We start from the raw sequence: 17,665 nt of genomic DNA on the forward strand, positions 1-17,665 counted from the left end.
CCCATTGGATCTTCCTCTCATATGTCACATGATCACCCCTACTCCCACCGTGACAGGCTCCCAATGCTCGACCAATCAGGTCCCTGGAGAAGGGGTGGAGCTGAGCTGCAACAGGGGACAATGTGAATATCCTCCTCACCAGCTTCTCACCATACTATGCAAATGTCCCACTCAGCAACTGACCTCGGCCCCCGTGATACCCCCCCTCCCCATAACCCTAGTACTGGGTAAACAGTACCCAAGCCTCGAGGATCAATTACATTTTGATTGTTCCGGCCATTAGACCAGCGGAAGGCAAGGACTTACGACGTTGGAGATGTCAGTATTACTATAGATGGCGTTCTGATTTCTGATCAGTATTATTATCTCCGGTATGTCTGTAAATATAGATAATATGTTGCTTCATTATGCGCCAAGCATTATCCCACACACAGAGTACTCAATGCTGCCGTCTGACAAAGAAAATCCTGCCGCACATCTGACGCACAGCCTAAACAGCCCGTACTAAGCTGTAAAATCGCCCCTTGCAATGGCCGCCATCCCGAAAATCCTCCCGTTGTTTTATGAAGAAGAATCTGAATGCTGCCCATACAGCCAGCGCGTATTTCTCAGGGTGTAAACTGTCTACACTGCTTATTTTCAAAATGGTTATTTTCTTTCATTTTCCAATCTGCATTCAAAATAAAAAAAACTAAAAAGAAATCTAAACACAAGACAAATTAGGAACAAGCGAAGACAATGGAATTCTGAATCCGCCAAGCTTTGAAGAATGATACTTTGTAAAATGTCATATTTTTAGTGCCATAGGACCAGTAAATCTTAATTCCATAAGAACTGTTCCATAAAAATCAAGAAAATATATGCAAATGTCTGCGCATTAAGAAAAATTCTGTTGGCAAGAGCATTTCAGAATTATTAAGCTAGTAAGGCTACACAGAAGTTTATGGATTTGCCGTGGAAAGCTTGAAATATGAGTTTGTATGCAGTGTGTTACTCATTACTGAATACAAAGCAGATGTTGACTGAGACATTCAACAATAGTGAGCTAACTACCATTCAGCCTAATGTATTTTTCAATCTCTAAAATTAGATACAAATACAAGTTGAAACTAAAATACACAGAGTATGATGAAGCTAAATGATAGTAGGTTTCGGAGCTAACTTGTCCCGGAAGGTTTTCGGATTTCGGGAGTTTTTCAGGTACATGAAGGAAGAGGCTGTAAATGGTGAATTAAAGCTCTATTAACACAAGACGACTAAAGAATGTATTGGTTACTTTAAACTGAGTGAGCTGGAAATGATGGTATTAAAAATGAAACTGAGCAGTTCTGCGCCAATCAGTACATTCCCGATGCAGGCTAACAGTGGTTTGTACTCACTAAATTGGGGGACACTAGCTTCCAATACTTCCCTCCCCCTGAAATAATAGTACCTCATGGTTCCCAATTCTGGGACAGAAGTTTTATTGAATTTTTTAACCATTTCGGGTAAAACGGAATACAAATGCAAATTCCACTCTGCTGGGTTGTCAGACAGAATCTGATTAGACAGAGCGGCTTCCAATCAGTTTTTAGCTGACAACCCGACAGACAGGGCCTGATTCAGCAAGGAACGCTATTATTTATTTATTAACAGTTTCTTATATAGCGCAGCATATTCCTATTGCGATCGCAGTTGCGATGACAGAATATACTAATGATTGCAATTGCTATGCCGTTGCAGCCAAACATAAGGACACCCACTTTACCTTACGCATATCCGTAATACTTTGCAAGTCTGTGAAACCATCGGTAACATGGAGTACCATCGCAACCTCACGCACACTTGCACAAGGTCTAACCTTACTCAGAAATTGCTAACCTGATCGCACGCAGTGAAAGACCAAGCTGCGTATGGCATCACAGTAGCTAATTAATGCACGCCCCTGTAACGGCTTTGAAATGCACTGGCATGCCTGCGTTTCGCCGACCGCACCCCCTCAACAACCCCCAAACGGTCAATTCCTGTCAATCACTCTGCGATGGGTCTGCGTAGTCACTGCAGTCCCGATTACAGTGTGGTCTTCGCGCACGCGCACTGAGATGCTTACACTTCCGCAGAACGCAACAATCGACGCAGTTGCGATCGGTACTGAATCAGGCTCAGAGTCTGTATTCATCATCCTCCAGGCTCTGATACCTGGAGATGCTTACACTTCTGCAGAACGCAACAATCGACGCAGTTGCGATCGGTACTGAATCAGGCTCAGAGTCTGTATTCATCATCCTCCAGGCTCTGATACCTGGAGATACAACCACTACATCTGTCAGAAAGTGAGATTCTTAAAGACCAACAGGGTCTTTGACGAGAAGACGATTTTACATTCAAAACTAATTAAAATGTAGTAAATACGTATTATAATCCTTTGACTGTGGAGGAAGTGTTTACACTGATGCATATCAGGCTTCCTGTCAGTAACCCTGCAAATGACACAGTCTAGTCCAGGGGTTCCCAAACACGATCCTCAAGGTGTACTAACAGTCCAGGTTTTAAGGATAGCCATACTTGAGCACTGGTGACTTAATTAGTACCTCAGTTATTTTGATTTAACCAGTGGGAAACACTGGTTTAGTCATTCACATCCTAACAGACAGGGCTGCCATGAAAATCTCCAGGCCTGGGTTCTTCAAGGGGGTGTGGTCAGTACTAAGGGGGAGTGGTCAGTACTAAGGGGGTGTGGTCAATCATGCATAGCTTGTATTGAGATTGATGACGATAGTCCACACACTGTTAACGACATTAAGTCATATCATTGTATGGATGAACTCTGATTTGTACCAATCAGTTAACCCAGGATATAATTATCACAAAGAACTGCCTCTATAATGATGATACTTATACTACCAACATAGCGCCATAAACACCCTTTTCCTAGCAATAGTCCAATGTAAACATTTACTTTCGGAAACTTGTCAGAAGCGTAGACTCTTTATCAGTTTATTCTCTGCGTCCTTCGTGCCCTTCCTTGACTTTCATTGGTTTATTAGCATATTGTGCCAGTGGCAAGTGATGCTAATTAAGGGAATGTTTGGAGAAAGAATTATGATACCCCTACGCAGTATATGTACAGCTATTCCTGGTTTTCACAGCAGATGAACTGTAAAACGGAGACATTTTTCTAATCTTTTTTTATTTTTATTTTTAAGAGTTGTGGATTTTATTATTAAATCTCTCTGTCATTAAGCATAACAAGAGCATTGATTTTTCAGAGATAGAAATATATAGAAGATGCGCCCTGCAATAATTCATCTGTCACGTGCGCCGTCATACACGCTCCGTACCTCTATATACTCAAACAACATATTCTGAAAACAGCTGCTCCCAGAGATTATTTACAGCACAGCTCCGTGCCCCCCTAACAAAGGAAGCGGTACGACACAGGAGGATGAATATATTGCGTGTATATTTGATGTCTTGAAAAGGTATATATGAAATATGATTTTACTTTTCATCTTATCGAATTTATTCCACTGGCGTCTGTTCATTTTCTATTTTTAGCCCATTTTATTTATTTATTTATTTATTTATGAACGTTACATTTCATTGTCAGCTCACAATTTTCTAGATAGTTTAATGAGCAATATTTATAATTGGCGATGATTAGGGAGCAATGAGGCATTACATGGAAAGCAGGGTAAAGATAGCTAACACTGAAAAAGGGTAATGTTCTTTATATCTGAGTACTTGGTGTAGACTAGTACAGTGACAGACAACCTGATACTCTTCAGGGGCCCCATTGGGTGGCTTACTAACTATCCAAAGGGCCACCCATTACTCTTTGGTCTCTATGTATTAAGTGTTGGAGAGAGATAAAGTGGATGGAGATATAGGGGTCTATTTACTAAGCAGTGTTAGGAGACAGAGTGAAAGTGATAAGGTGCCAGCCAATCAACTCCTGTCATGTCACAGGCTGTGTTTGAAAAATGACAGTTGGGAGCTGATTGGCTGGCACCTTATCACTTTTCACTTTGTCTCCTAACAATGCTTAGTAAATAGACCCCAAAGTACCAGCCAATCACCTCCTAACTGTCAGTTATTTGAAAAATGACAGGAGCTGATTGGTTGGTATTTTATCTCTGTCCACTTTATCTCATCTCCAGCAGTATATTGTTATATTAATACAACAATCAGCAGGCCATTAGAACACTCCATTAAGCAAACAAATATGGCACCAAAGCAGGAAGGCGCTGGGGGGCTGTAAGTGAAGGCACTGGAGGGACACGTGTGGCCCCAGCATACTGCAAATAGTTGCTTCTGAGGATCTAATGCAACATAATTAAGAAAAAAAACTTAAGAAAAAATGAACCTAGGCATGATCAGCAGTGAAGGCTTACCACCCTAATGCGAGGGCATAGTCCCATTATCTCTATAATGGGCACCTTTGTACCTTTGTACCAACTGCCATGGTGAGCGGGCATCAACTGTACCTGTGTCTGCACTGCACACATTGGGCCTGAATCTAAGTTCCGGGAGGGTAGGTAAGTATGGTGAAATTTATTACATTTTTCTTCGACAGTATTTGAGATAATGAAATGTTTTAATGCATATCATTAAAAATAAACTGACACGAGAATCACGATAATAGCCTTGATACAGTACATCCGCCCCAATATCACCCTACACATCATTTTATCTAATTACAACAGCTCACTCCGCTAAATTAAATCTGAGTTTTTTCACTTCTGTGCAAAAATAGGCGTACCATGCATTGCAAGGAACGCACCCATTCTGCCCTAATCCATTCCCCCCTCTGGCTGTGCTTTTCTACTCCACTTGAAATGCCTCCTTTCTCCTGCATCCATATTGGGCTGATGCTGGATTGAACGTACTGTGGGCAGATTCAGAGGCTTACGCAATGCCACGCAGATTTGGGAAGGCGGCAGTGGGCGTCCCTATGCTCGGGTAAGCTTTAGAGGACATTAGCATATTTTCGCGAATGCGATCCATAAGAGACCATAGTTGCGATTGCATTAGCGTAAATCAGGGAATCAGGACCTGCGTTTGCAGAGCTTATCTTGTGTCTTTTAGCGCTGTGCATGCTCTGAAACCGAATGCGTGTTAGTACGGGTGAGGCGTACACATTTCAAGTGCTTTCCCACTCACATCTGAAGAGGCATGAGCGCCGGTGATGAATTTAGTATGGTTACCAGGCACTTATACAAAAATGTGCCAATGTCACACAGAAAGAACGGTGCCCAAACCCATAAAACGCCAACCCACTATTTTGTCATTACACCAACATCCCTTTCGTCCTGGGCTCCTACCATAAATATATTTGCAAAGTCAGATAATGATCATTCAAGCGGGTTCACTTTGGGGTAAATTTGTGGTTCAGATCCAATTCAGGGGCGTATCTATAATGGGTGCAGGGTGTGCGGGGCACGCTGCACACCCTGCACCCAAACTTTATAATACTTACCTCTCCGAAGTCCCAGGTCGGCTGGAGAGTCGCTACACAGAACGCCTGGAAAATGGCCGCAGTGGCCACTTTCCCGGTGTTCTGCGTATGCGCAGTAGACTACGGGCACAGACTAGTGCCCGGAGCCTACTGAAACTGTCAGTACGCCGCGGCCGCCGGGGAGAGAGGAGGGGGCCCCCAGTGGCAGACGCAGGATTTCCAGAGGGGGGTTTCCAAAGGCTTAATTTTAGAGTGAGTGTGGCCTGTCAATGAAGAGGGCAGAATTAGTACTTAACCAGCTTTAATAAGCATTGTACAAAGTATATTGTGTGTAATGATTCCAGCATATACAGGACCAGCGATCACAGTAAGCCATTAGATGCGGCAGTAGGGCCATCCTGCCTGAGCTGAACGTATTTATTTTAGATGTGTCACCATTCCAGAGTATTAGAGAAAGTCCGGGAGCCTGGAGGAGCAGCAGAAGAACCTAGCACTGCCCTGGACATATATGTACATATTGGGCTCTATAGCAGTGCATCTCTAACAATGCATGTTTTCCAGATCTTCTAGTTGGTGCACAGGTTATTTATTACTGGCCAATACATGTTAAAAGATCCACAGGTGGTGCTAATTATTTCATTTGTGATACTGAAAAGAACATGCAGCTATAGTACATTTATATTATATTACTATTTCTATTATGGTCATGGTGTGGGCGAGGGAGGGGGTTTCCAGGCAGACGGAAACCCCCCCCTGCGTTTACCTATGGCCCCGGATGGTGAGTGAACACTAAATCACTAGGGTAGAGCATGGACTATAACAGGTTGCCAGTATCGTTCCTGGGTTTCTGGATACAATTCTCATCATCTAGGGGTGTAATTACTAAAGTGCAGGTTTTTAGAAGTGGAGATGTTGCCTATAGCAGCCACTCAGATTCTACTTATCATTTATCTAACGCCTTCTAGAAGATAATAGCTACAACCTGATTGGGTACAATTTCACTTCTAAAAACCCGCACTTAGTAAATATACCCCATCGTCTCATCCTTCAGACTTTGAAGTTAACATTTACTGAAAATAATATTTAAACTGCAAAAAAAGTACACTGCTATCGCCTTCAGGAAACATGGCACAATGGGGGCTGGAGTTCTCCAGAGGCCGCTGAGGCGGTATAGCGCATAACCTGCGTCAATACACCGTCTCAGCGCCCACGAGTCCCTGCCAACTGGATGAGGTTAAAGTAGGTTTCTGCTGCCTGGTAAAGTTTCCGGTAAAGCAAGTATTTCCATTCTGTTTAAGGAGGATTCCCAGACAGATCTCAGGGGGGATAACGGCCAAATGAATAAAGTTTTTCGATGTAGTGCTTATTGCTGACATCCACGCTACTGTAAGGCATCAGGTGGCCCCTGAGGAAAGATCAGAACCCCTCCACTCCATAGTACATACTCACCCTTTGAACTCCAAGTCCATTAATCACTCCCTGCACCCCCATTGTAGCTCATACCTCCCATCAATAAATCATGTATGTCCATTTCATGCTCCAGTATACACTGACCTCAGTCAGGCTGGCTGCTTTTATCCCAGAACATGAGAAGTTAAGACTCTGAGAACTATTATATCTGCATCTAAAAAATTAAGCAAAATGTCAGCGGCCAATTAGACGTCAGAATGCAAATATTCATGGATTTATGCATATAAGTTACGCTTTCACCGTTCCTATAAGAGAAAGCATGCTGCTTCAACAGAGGGTTAATTGAATGAGTACACCTACATACTGTAAATATCATACAAACTTGCAGACTTATCTATACACAGTCTAAGCTCCTCTCCATCCACTAGACACAATCAGGTCACTGCAGTGTCGGACTGGGGCATTAAGGCCCCACTGGGGGAATACTTAGGGGTGTGGCAAGCCTCCAGTGGGGGTGTGGCCAGCCTCCACAGTGGCTTGGCTAACCATTAGAGAGTGCATGGACTGAGGAGGAAGGGGGTGCGCCCCCAATCAGTGGGGCCCACCTGGGGTCTTCCCTGTACCCCTATGGGCCAGTCCAACTCTGGATCACTGAGAATAATCTTGGACCCTGACGCTGACGATTTTTGCTCATTTGGGGTCCTCCAGCCACCTACATAATAATCTGTCACTGATTCACCCCAAGGGACAGGTTACAGAGTAGTGTATGGAGCCACCACCCAGCCCAACCTTTGACATCACTAGGGTTCCAGAGACGCACATGGCAGATATCTGAGAAGTCTTATGCAGCAGGCTTCCTCCAATGGGCAATTCTCATCTGAGCCCTGTCAAAAATGTCCCAGGACCATACAGTCACCACCAGAACGTTTACTGCTATTACAGTACCCAAACTTACTGGGAGTTGGCTGAGGTGGGGTGGTGACCCACAGCTATACGAGAGTCCAGGAGGACGCTCCATTTTTATGGAGGACGGCCCTCATTCAGAGCGAGCGCTCTGCTCAGAGCGTCCAGCTCTGAATGAGGGCCAAAGAGTGGACATTGATATAGTGACTAGTGAGCAGGGTTTAAAGAAGAGAAAAGTGGGGACAATTAAGAATTGCTTACAAATAAGAGTGGAAAAAAATATACCAAATATGTGGGATTTACAAAAATGCTTGGAGTGTCCAAAAGAAGATAGGAGAGCGAAAACCAATAATGTTGGTGGAGACTTATTACTGACAGTGAAAAGGAAGGTTATAGCATGGTTAGGAAGGTCAGAAAAGATAGCAGCGGGTTGTGTATATGGATGATCTTGTATAAAATCAATCTTGCTTAAAGATATTGCCGGGGGAAAGTGGTTGAGACTTTATTGCGACCTCCCTACATAAGACACGTGAATTTGGGATAAAATAAATCCTGCCTGATCCAAAGAAACCAGGCCCAGTTCACACATGTCCCAGCTCAATTAACCCAGAGCCACTCACTTTAGGAAGGAATCCCACCCTTTTTGAATCGGGACTGTCCAACCACAATCTGCACAGTTGGAGGAAGGTGTATGGGTAGTTCTAATTCTAAAAAGCAATATGGACGCAGACACAATACTGACCAACGTCCTTTGCATAATCATCAAACATAAAGGACTGTACTGAAAATTAATTTCTAATGAGGAAACAAAGGACAGCAAATCAAAGTCAGGTCCTCTATTTGATTTTACCGGAATCGGTATGACATAACCGCCTGGACATAAGCCCGGCGAATGTAATACTGACGCCGGAAGGCAGAAGACTGAAGATCCTGACAGTATTTTAACTATCCCTAACCCTCCCTTAGGGCTGTCTAACCCTAACCTCCCCCCATGGATGCCTAAACTTATCCCCCCTCCCCACACCCTAAAACTAACCCTCCCAAGGGGGTGCCTAATTCTTACCCCCACCTTCCCCTAGTCTAACACTAAGTCCTCCCGGGAGCCCCTAAACCTAACCACCCACCCGCAAGTTGTCCACTCCCGATGCCCGGCTTACCTTCGTTCGGTATGCGGGGCGCCAGGATTTCGGCGGGTGGATTTCGATGCCTATCATTAGTCCCATGCCGGGATTTCACAGTCGGGGAGCCGGCAGTCTGCATTTCGACCTCTGGCTTCCTGACCGCATACTGATTTTACCGACACGGCATTAATTGGATAACTGGTGGCGATTCAGATGAAGCAGGATTATTCAACTATAAGGGGTAAATTTACTAAAGTGAGAGTTTTTAGAAATAGAGATGTTGCCCATAGCAACCTATCAGATTCTAGCTATTATCTTCTAGAAGGTGCTAGTTAAATGTTAAGTAGAATCCGATTGGTTACTATGGGCAACATATGCACTTCTAAAAACTCTCGCTTTAGTAAATTTACCCCTAAAAGGCAACTATCCGAAGTGGTAAGAGAACCATCTAGAGGCAAAGATTTATGACGTAACATTAAATTTCTGAAACTGTGATCATAATGGTAACAAAGAGGCCAATTGTTGCCAACAGCAACCAATAAACAGCACTGTAATCCAATGATGGGTATTATCCAATAATATAATTATACACTTTAAGCTTAACAGGAAAAAGAACAAAAAACAAAACCCCATAAACATATTAATAGATCATATACTGATCTTGCTTGCCTGAGACGGAGAACAGCTAGTAATTAGTTCTAGCTTGATTTAATTAGGATGACGGCAGGCAATGGAAAGCAAAGGAGAAATCCCAAACCAAGGCTGTGCCAACTCTGATGAAAGCACATTTGTTTCAGAGAGCTTACTTGGCTCGTCCTCCGCATCACTACAACGGGCAATCTTGGTAGACTGCCGGCTGGCAGAATCCTTAATTACCAGTAAATACTTCCGTTCTGTAGTGAGGGTATAAGTATTTGTGAACCTTTTTTACCCCAAGTTACAAAGAGTAGAACAATGCAATATGGTTTAGTTGGAAATAACAGGCTTATATCTCTGTGTGTGTTACTAATACAATCACTGAAATCATGTTATTATAATTATGACATATAGGGCCTGATTCAGAGCCGCTCACGAGCGACTGAACTTCAGTCGCTGCGGAAACCGCTACAAGACAGGGCGGCTGTCGATGGTGAGTGACAGCTCGCCCCGTTTTGTAGGCAGGTAGGGGTTGTGGCTGCACAAACGCAGGCGTTCCATTAGGAATGCTGGCGTTTGAGGGAGGACCTACTGACATCACTACTGATGTCATTAGAGGACTTCTTGCTCTATTAGAGCAGGAAGTCCACTCGGCCTTGTGGCAGCCTAGACCCTACCACAGGGTCTTGTCGCAAGGCCGATGGTCGCGATAATCGCGACGGTCTCCAGGCCGCTCGCACAAGCTGTGGGATGTCTCCCAAAGCTTTGCGAGTGGCAGGAGAGAATTTAAAATAAAAAAAAAACAACCCACAGACCCTGCGAGCTGCCTGCGGCAGCGAGCGGGTCTGAATCAGGGACATATTGCGAATGTGTGACGTATAGACAATAATCAGACAAAAAACTATTTTTTTTTTTATCATAATTCTCAATTTAAACTAAATTGTTACCGCTAATGATTTTGGACTAGGATTAATCATTGTTTTTTGGTGAAAGGTTGACAGGGCATGCCAGAACTAGTTCTTCCCCTGATGGACAGTAATAGGATGACCAGCTCTGTTCTAGACTGTAACCACTTATGTGACGATGAGGGAGATCGGCTAACCAAATATAGTATAGATGAGTTTCTGAAATGTCATTAAATAGCAGCGAGGAATTAACAACAGGAGGGCCATTCACACACAGCTATGTCAACAGCATTGGACTGGCCCATGGCTAGATAGGGCACGGGCTGCAACAAATGACGGTGCAATGGGTAACAATGTCAATATGTTTGGGAGGAGCAAGGAGCAGGAACAAGATGGTAAGGCTGCGGCGTAGCAGACGCTGCTTCTAAGATCTGCTGCAGCCTGCAGGTTTAAAGATTTGAGATCACAGGGAGGTGAGTAGCAGTGCAGAAACACAATAAGAACTTGGGGCACTGTGTGCCATAATGGGGACTGGGAGCACTGTGTGCCGTAATGGGCACTGGGGGCACTGTGTGCTATAATGGGGACTGAGGGCACTGTGTGCCATAATGGGCACTGGGGGCACTGTGTGCCATAATGGGTACTGTGGACACTGTGTGCTATAATGGGAACTGGGGGTACTGTGTGCCATAATGGGGACTGGGGGCACTGTGTGCCGTAATGGGCAGTGGGGTACAGTGTGCCATAATGGGGACTGGGGGCACTGTGTGACATAATGGGCAGTGGGGGCACAGTGTGCCATAATGGGGACTGGGGGTACTGTGTGCCATAATGGGCAGTGGGGGCACAGTGTGCTATAATGGGAACTAGGGGTACTCTGTGCCATAATTTGAACTCCAGCAATGTGTAGCATAATGGGAACTGTGGGCACTGTGGCATAACATGAATGGGTGTCACTGTAGCATAAAGGGAGCATAACATGAATGGGTGTCACTCTAGCATAATTGGAACTGTGGGCACTGTGGCATAATATGAATGGGTGTCACTCTAGCATAATGGGAACTGTGGGCACTGTGGCATAACATGAATGGGTGTCACTCTAGCATAATGGGAACTGTGGGCACTGTGGTATAACATGAATGGGTGTCACTCTAGCATAATGGGAACTGTGGGCACTGTGGCATAACATGAATGGGTGTCACTCTAGCATAATGGGAACTGTGGGCACTGTGGTATAACATGAATCGGTGTCACTCTAGCATAATGGGAACTGTGGGCACTGTGGCATAACATGAATGGGTGTCACTCTAGCATAATGGGAACTGTGGGCACTGTGGTATAACATGAATGGGTGTCACTCTAGCATAATGGGAACTGTGGGCACTGTGGTATAACATGAATGGGTGTCACTCTAGCATAATGGGAACTGTGGGCACTGTGGTATAACATGAATGGGTGTCACTCTAGCATAATGGGAACTGTGGGCACTGTGGCATAACATGAATGGGTGTCACTCTAGCATAATGGGAACTGTGGGCACTGTGGTATAACATGAATGGGTGTCACTCTAGCATAATGGGAACTGTGGGCACTGTGGCATAACATGAATGGGTGTCACTCTAGCATAATGGGAACTGTGGGCACTGTGGTATAACATGAATCGGTGTCACTCTAGCATAATGGGAACTGTGGGCACTGTGGCATAACATGAATGGGTGTCACTCTAGCATAATGGGAACTGTGGGCACCGTGGCATAACATGAATGGGTGTCACTCTAGCATAATGGGAACTGTGGGCACTGTGGTATAACATGAATCGGTGTCACTCTAGCATAATGGGAACTGTGGGCACTGTGGCATAACATGAATGGGTGTCACTCTAGCATAATGGGAACTGTGGGCACTGTGGCATAACATGAATCGGTGTCACTCTAGCATAATGGGAACTGTGGGCACTGTGGTATAACATGAATCGGTGTCACTCTAGCATAATGGGAACTGTGGGCACTGTGGCATAACATGAATGGGTGTCACTCTAGCATAATGGGAACTGTGGGCACTGTGACATAACATGAATGGGTGTCACTCTAGCATAATGGGAACTGTGGGCACTGTGGTATAACATGAATGGGTGTCACTCTAGCATAATGGGAACTGTGGGCACTGTGGTATAACATGAATCGGTGTCACTCTAGCATAATGGGAACTGTGGGCACTGTGACATAACATGAATGGGTATCACTCTAGCATAATGGGAACTGTGGGCACTGTGGCATAACATGAATGGGTGTTACTCTAGCATAATGGGAACTGTGGGCACTGTGACATAACATGAATGGGTGTCACTCTAGCATAATGGGAACTGTGGGCACTGTGACATAACATGAATGGGTGTCACTCTAGCATAATGGGAACTGTGGGCACTGTGGTATAACATGAATGGGTGTTACTCTAGCATAATGGGAACTGTGGGCACTGTGACATAACATGAATGGGTGTCACTCTAGCATAATGGGAACTGTGGGCACTGTGACATAACATGAATGGGTGTCACTCTAGCATAATGGGAACTGTGGGCACTGTGGTATAACATGAATGGGTGTCACTCTAGCATAATGGGAACTGTGGGCACTGTGGTATAACATGAATGGGTGTCACTCTAGCATAATGGGAACTGTGGGCACTGTGGCATAACATGAATGGGTGTCACTCTAGCATAATGGGAACTGTGGGCACTGTGACATAACATGAATGGGTGTCACTCTAGCATAATGGGAACTGTGGGCACTGTGGTATAACATGAATGGGTGTCACTCTAGCATAATGGGAACTGTGGGCACTGTGGTATAACATGAATCGGTGTCACTCTAGCATAATGGGAACTGTGGGCACTGTGACATAACATGAATGGGTATCACTCTAGCATAATGGGAACTGTGGGCACTGTGGCATAACATGAATGGGTGTTACTCTAGCATAATGGGAACTGTGGGCACTGTGACATAACATGAATGGGTGTCACTCTAGCATAATGGGAACTGTGGGCACTGTGACATAACATGAATGGGTGTCACTCTAGCATAATGGGAACTGTGGGCACTGTGGTATAACATGAATGGGTGTCACTCTAGCATAATGGGAACTGTGGGCACTGTGGTATAACATGAATGGGTGTCACTCTAGCATAATGGGAACTGTGGGCACTGTGGCATAACATGAATGGGTGTCACTCTAGCATAATGTGAACTGTGGGCACTGTGGTATAACATGAATGGGTGTCACTCTAGCATAATGGGAACTGTGGGCACTGTGGTATAACATGAATGGGTGTCACTCTAGCATAATGGGAACTGTGGGCACTTCACACAATATACTTTTTCTTAACATCAGCAGTATATACGTTTGGCAATTTTATTGGTAGGGGCCACTACAAGTTAGTTACCTTGGGGCCTACACAAACCTTAATCTGGCCCTGCTACATAGCTATGCAGGACGTCCTATTCCACTGATGGTGATTTTTCTTTTGAGGTTTGATGAGATAATGTTTGAGGAAAAGTATTGAAAGTGCAAGGTATACTCCAATTCATCTAAGATGGCCTGCTGGGCATTGCAGTGCTTCAAGATCTGATGAGACAGTGTCATGTGCTTCGATGTTCTCAGAAGTAATGTTGTTAACTATGGGCTTTATTCAGATTTCTATGCTTTGCCGATGTTTTCACAGTTGAGCGATAATCAGGCATATGCAAATGCACTTTAGACGCACTGCGCATGCATTCAGGGCACATTACAGTAGTCGCCAGCAGCGAGTATTTATTCGGCAGTGTGACTGACAGGGAGAGTTTGGGGGTGGTAACGGGTAGTGATGGGTTAAAATGCAGGCGTGTCACGACGTTTTGGAGGCGTGTCACATTCCAGTTCCCGCTGCCATTCTGCGCGACCACAGAGTTGCACAGGACTGCTAACATCAAATGATCTGCGCCCAGACGCATGCATTTGCAAAGATGCCGGTTGGGCGTCTCAATAGATATCCGAACAACTGCGTCATATATTCGCAGAGCAGCTGGGTACGGAATGGCATGCGGTGGCATTAGCGTAATCCCTGAACCAGGCACCGCGACTCCCTGAATGTATATCCATCTTATTTTAAAACAGGGAAAACATGATAAAAATCCTTCAGACATTGTTACATTGTACAACATTATATATTTAGAGCCTTTACTGATTTTCCTAAATATACCATGTTAATATGAGCACAGCAGTAGCCCCCCTACAACTTGGCTTCCCCTGTGCGCCCCGCTTACCACATTCCCACAGCGGTTTTATGGGCAAAAATAAAAAATAAAACAACAATAAATAAATAAACAGCAAAAAAAAAAAGTATCTGGAATTTACAAAGATGTTCCAGAAATGCTAAACAAGATCATTATTTACTGTACTTAATAATTACTTCCATTTGCTGACTCGGGATGTTTTCAACATAAACATAAATAAACCACTGGAAATATAATAAAATAATTGAAAAAAAAAAATGATATTTTATTAATGTGGCTAATTGATGCGGATCTTGTGACGGATCATAATTTTTCAACATTCCACTGTTTAACTTAGCAAGTTTATGCGTAGGTCATTGGTTACGGAGAAGTGATTTATACGTGATTGCCGGAAAAGAGTAATTGACATCGGAGGTTTAAAAGTACAGATGCAATGTGAAATATAGTACAGTAAAATATAATGTGGATGTAAATAGGTCGTTTATACGGCGGTCTCTGCAGCATATATTAGGTTGTTTTTGATATAATTGACTTCTCTGTCAAAGTGCTTTAAATTTTGAGCTATAGTGTAAGGAGTGTCAGCTCCACCCACTTCAAAGCTGCCGCTCAGGTTGATAACCCTTTAAAGTACTTTATCCTGACAGATTTATATAAATGTACTGACAGACAGTTTTTTTTATCTCACTGACGCGGGTTTTGTAACTCAGCAAAGAAGAATCTACAGAACAAAGTATGTTCATGGCCTATGGATGTGTATATATACGTATGCTTTTTGCGCCATAGGGCGTGACTTAGATGCTCCACCACGGATAGCTATTTCCGGACTTTTTCCTGAATTTAGCTACTAGAGATGTGCGGTTTAGTCCGCCAGAAATTCGAACCCACCCGAATTTTCCTGAATCCGGACAGGTCCGAGTCGCGGTTCTGATCTCCTGAGGAGATCTGGATAAATCTGAGCCTCGGTTCTGATCTTCCCGCAGTTCGAAATTCAGATTTGAGATTCGAGTTTCAGGTTTTGGATTGCAAAAATGACATTATTTTAGCTGTTTTTATAAACTTTCTACCAATTTAAAAAAAAAAAAAACAGATCCAAAACCAAAACTAAAACACTTATGAAAGGTTTTGCAAACCAAAACATGAAGATGAATCAAAACACAAATTCGGGGGTCAGCGCACATCTCTAGTAGCTACACTTATAGGCCCGTATTCAATTAGAAGCGAAAAGTCAGTTGCCGGACTTTTCGCCGTCATCGCTGGTTTTAGGTGCGAAAAAGTATCCAATTCCAAATCGGCGAAAACGGGACCCGGTGAAACTGAAATCAGTGAAAATTTCTGTCGGTTTTGGGGAAATCAGCCTGACACCCCCCAAAAGATGCACTGACATGGGGGATCACTATGGGTACCCCCGAATAGCCCTGCTCAAGGTATTTTGGGCTTTTAAAAGGTCTTAATAGACGCTATTTAGCATCTTCCAGCAAGTAGTGAAGAATAGTATTTTGCAACTTTTTTGGGGGAAAATAAGTATTTCCATCAATTTGGGGTACATGAAAATGGGTGCAAGCATATTTTATAGTTACTAAAGTGAAGGATTAAAGAGCACCAAAAACGCACCTTCAATAAACACCTGCAATCAAAAATACACCTCCCCCATACTTGCAGACCCCCCAAATGCTGTTTCACTAGTTTTTGAATTTGTACCTCCACTTTTTTTTCAAAGTGCTTTTTTGGGGTGTCCTTTGTGTTTTTTATTTGCATTTTTTTACGCAGTTAGTGTCAGGGGGGGTGTCCAAAGGGTGCAGGGTGGGTCCCGCAACGTTGCACCCCAAAACCCCAATTCTGCACTTTTTTCAGCCGGGTGTTCATAGGTGAATTTTTTTTGCCTATTACATTGCATTGCGCTATTGCGCTGGCGAAAAGACGCTACAATTGAATATGGGGATAAGTTGAAACCGGCGAAAATGACGTCATCGGCGAAAAAGTATCGCGGAAACTGACTTTTTGCTTCTAATTGAATACGGGCCACAGTGTCCTTGGAACTTAGGTATTAGTATTTTTGCCGTAGAGCAATTGGTAAGATGTCCCAGATGAGGCATAACTTACGAGGCATGGTGCGTAGGTCACACGTGTCGTACCTCCATCTTTTGCCTATTTATCCAAGTCACAAAGGGCCTCATTCAGGAATGGACGCAATGCCGATGCTTACGCAGTTGAGCGATTATCGGTGATATGCGCCTGCGTATGAGTCGCACTGCTCATGCGTCAACTTTCACATTTGTTTTCGCCTGCTTTGGGGATTTATTCGCAAAGTGGTTGACAGGCAGGGGCTGTTTGTGGGCAGCAACGGGGAGGTGGCGACTCAAATGCAGGCGGTGTCACGACACGTTTTTCGGGGGGGGGACGTGTCTCTCTGCCTGCAACTGCGATCCCGTATGCAGTGAAAATGGCTCCAACGTCTCAGTTCTTGCGGCCATTCTGCATGACCATAGGCTTGCCCACTGATCTGCGACCGAGCTGAGCCTTTGTCCGCAATCCAAGTGTCGCAGCCAGACTGAAATATAGAACCTAACAGACAATGAAGTACAGTAGCTCATGTACTATGACATAGCGAAAAAAATGTTAATTGACCTATGTAAAATAAGCAGGAGCCTTTAAATGTTTACATTGAGAGAAGTGTCTGGGGGAGGTAATGTCCTTCTACTAATCATCTCAGCGCACTCCAACGTCCTCCCTTCACTACGCTCCCAAAAATAAGGACCTTTAACCTGTGTTTCCAGTAACTTCAGAGGGGAAAGAAATCAATAGAGAATGAGGTTACTAGACTAAAACACTCCTTTCTCTCTGTAATGCTGAGCTGATCCATTGCATGGAGAGCCAGGACCACTTATTTCATCAGCGCAGACTTTTGTCTCGGGTGCCCCTGGTCCTGACACTCTCCTGATGGTTTCAATTTTCTGCTCTTCGCCTTTCTGGTTTATGGCTGGT

General features: G+C 44.2%; 1 protein-coding gene across 1 annotated transcript in view; it reads right to left on the bottom strand.

The window, feature by feature from the left end:
- CAMTA1 (calmodulin binding transcription activator 1) overlaps positions 1-17,665 on the bottom strand; it is a 1,701,345-nt gene that overhangs the window by 945,799 nt on the left and 737,881 nt on the right. The window lies entirely within an intron of this gene.

Source organism: Taudactylus pleione, unplaced genomic scaffold (genome assembly GCF_031769625.1).
Source record: "Taudactylus pleione unplaced genomic scaffold, aTauple2 ptg000673l, whole genome shotgun sequence".
Classification (NCBI taxonomy): domain Eukaryota; kingdom Metazoa; phylum Chordata; class Amphibia; order Anura; family Myobatrachidae; genus Taudactylus; species Taudactylus pleione.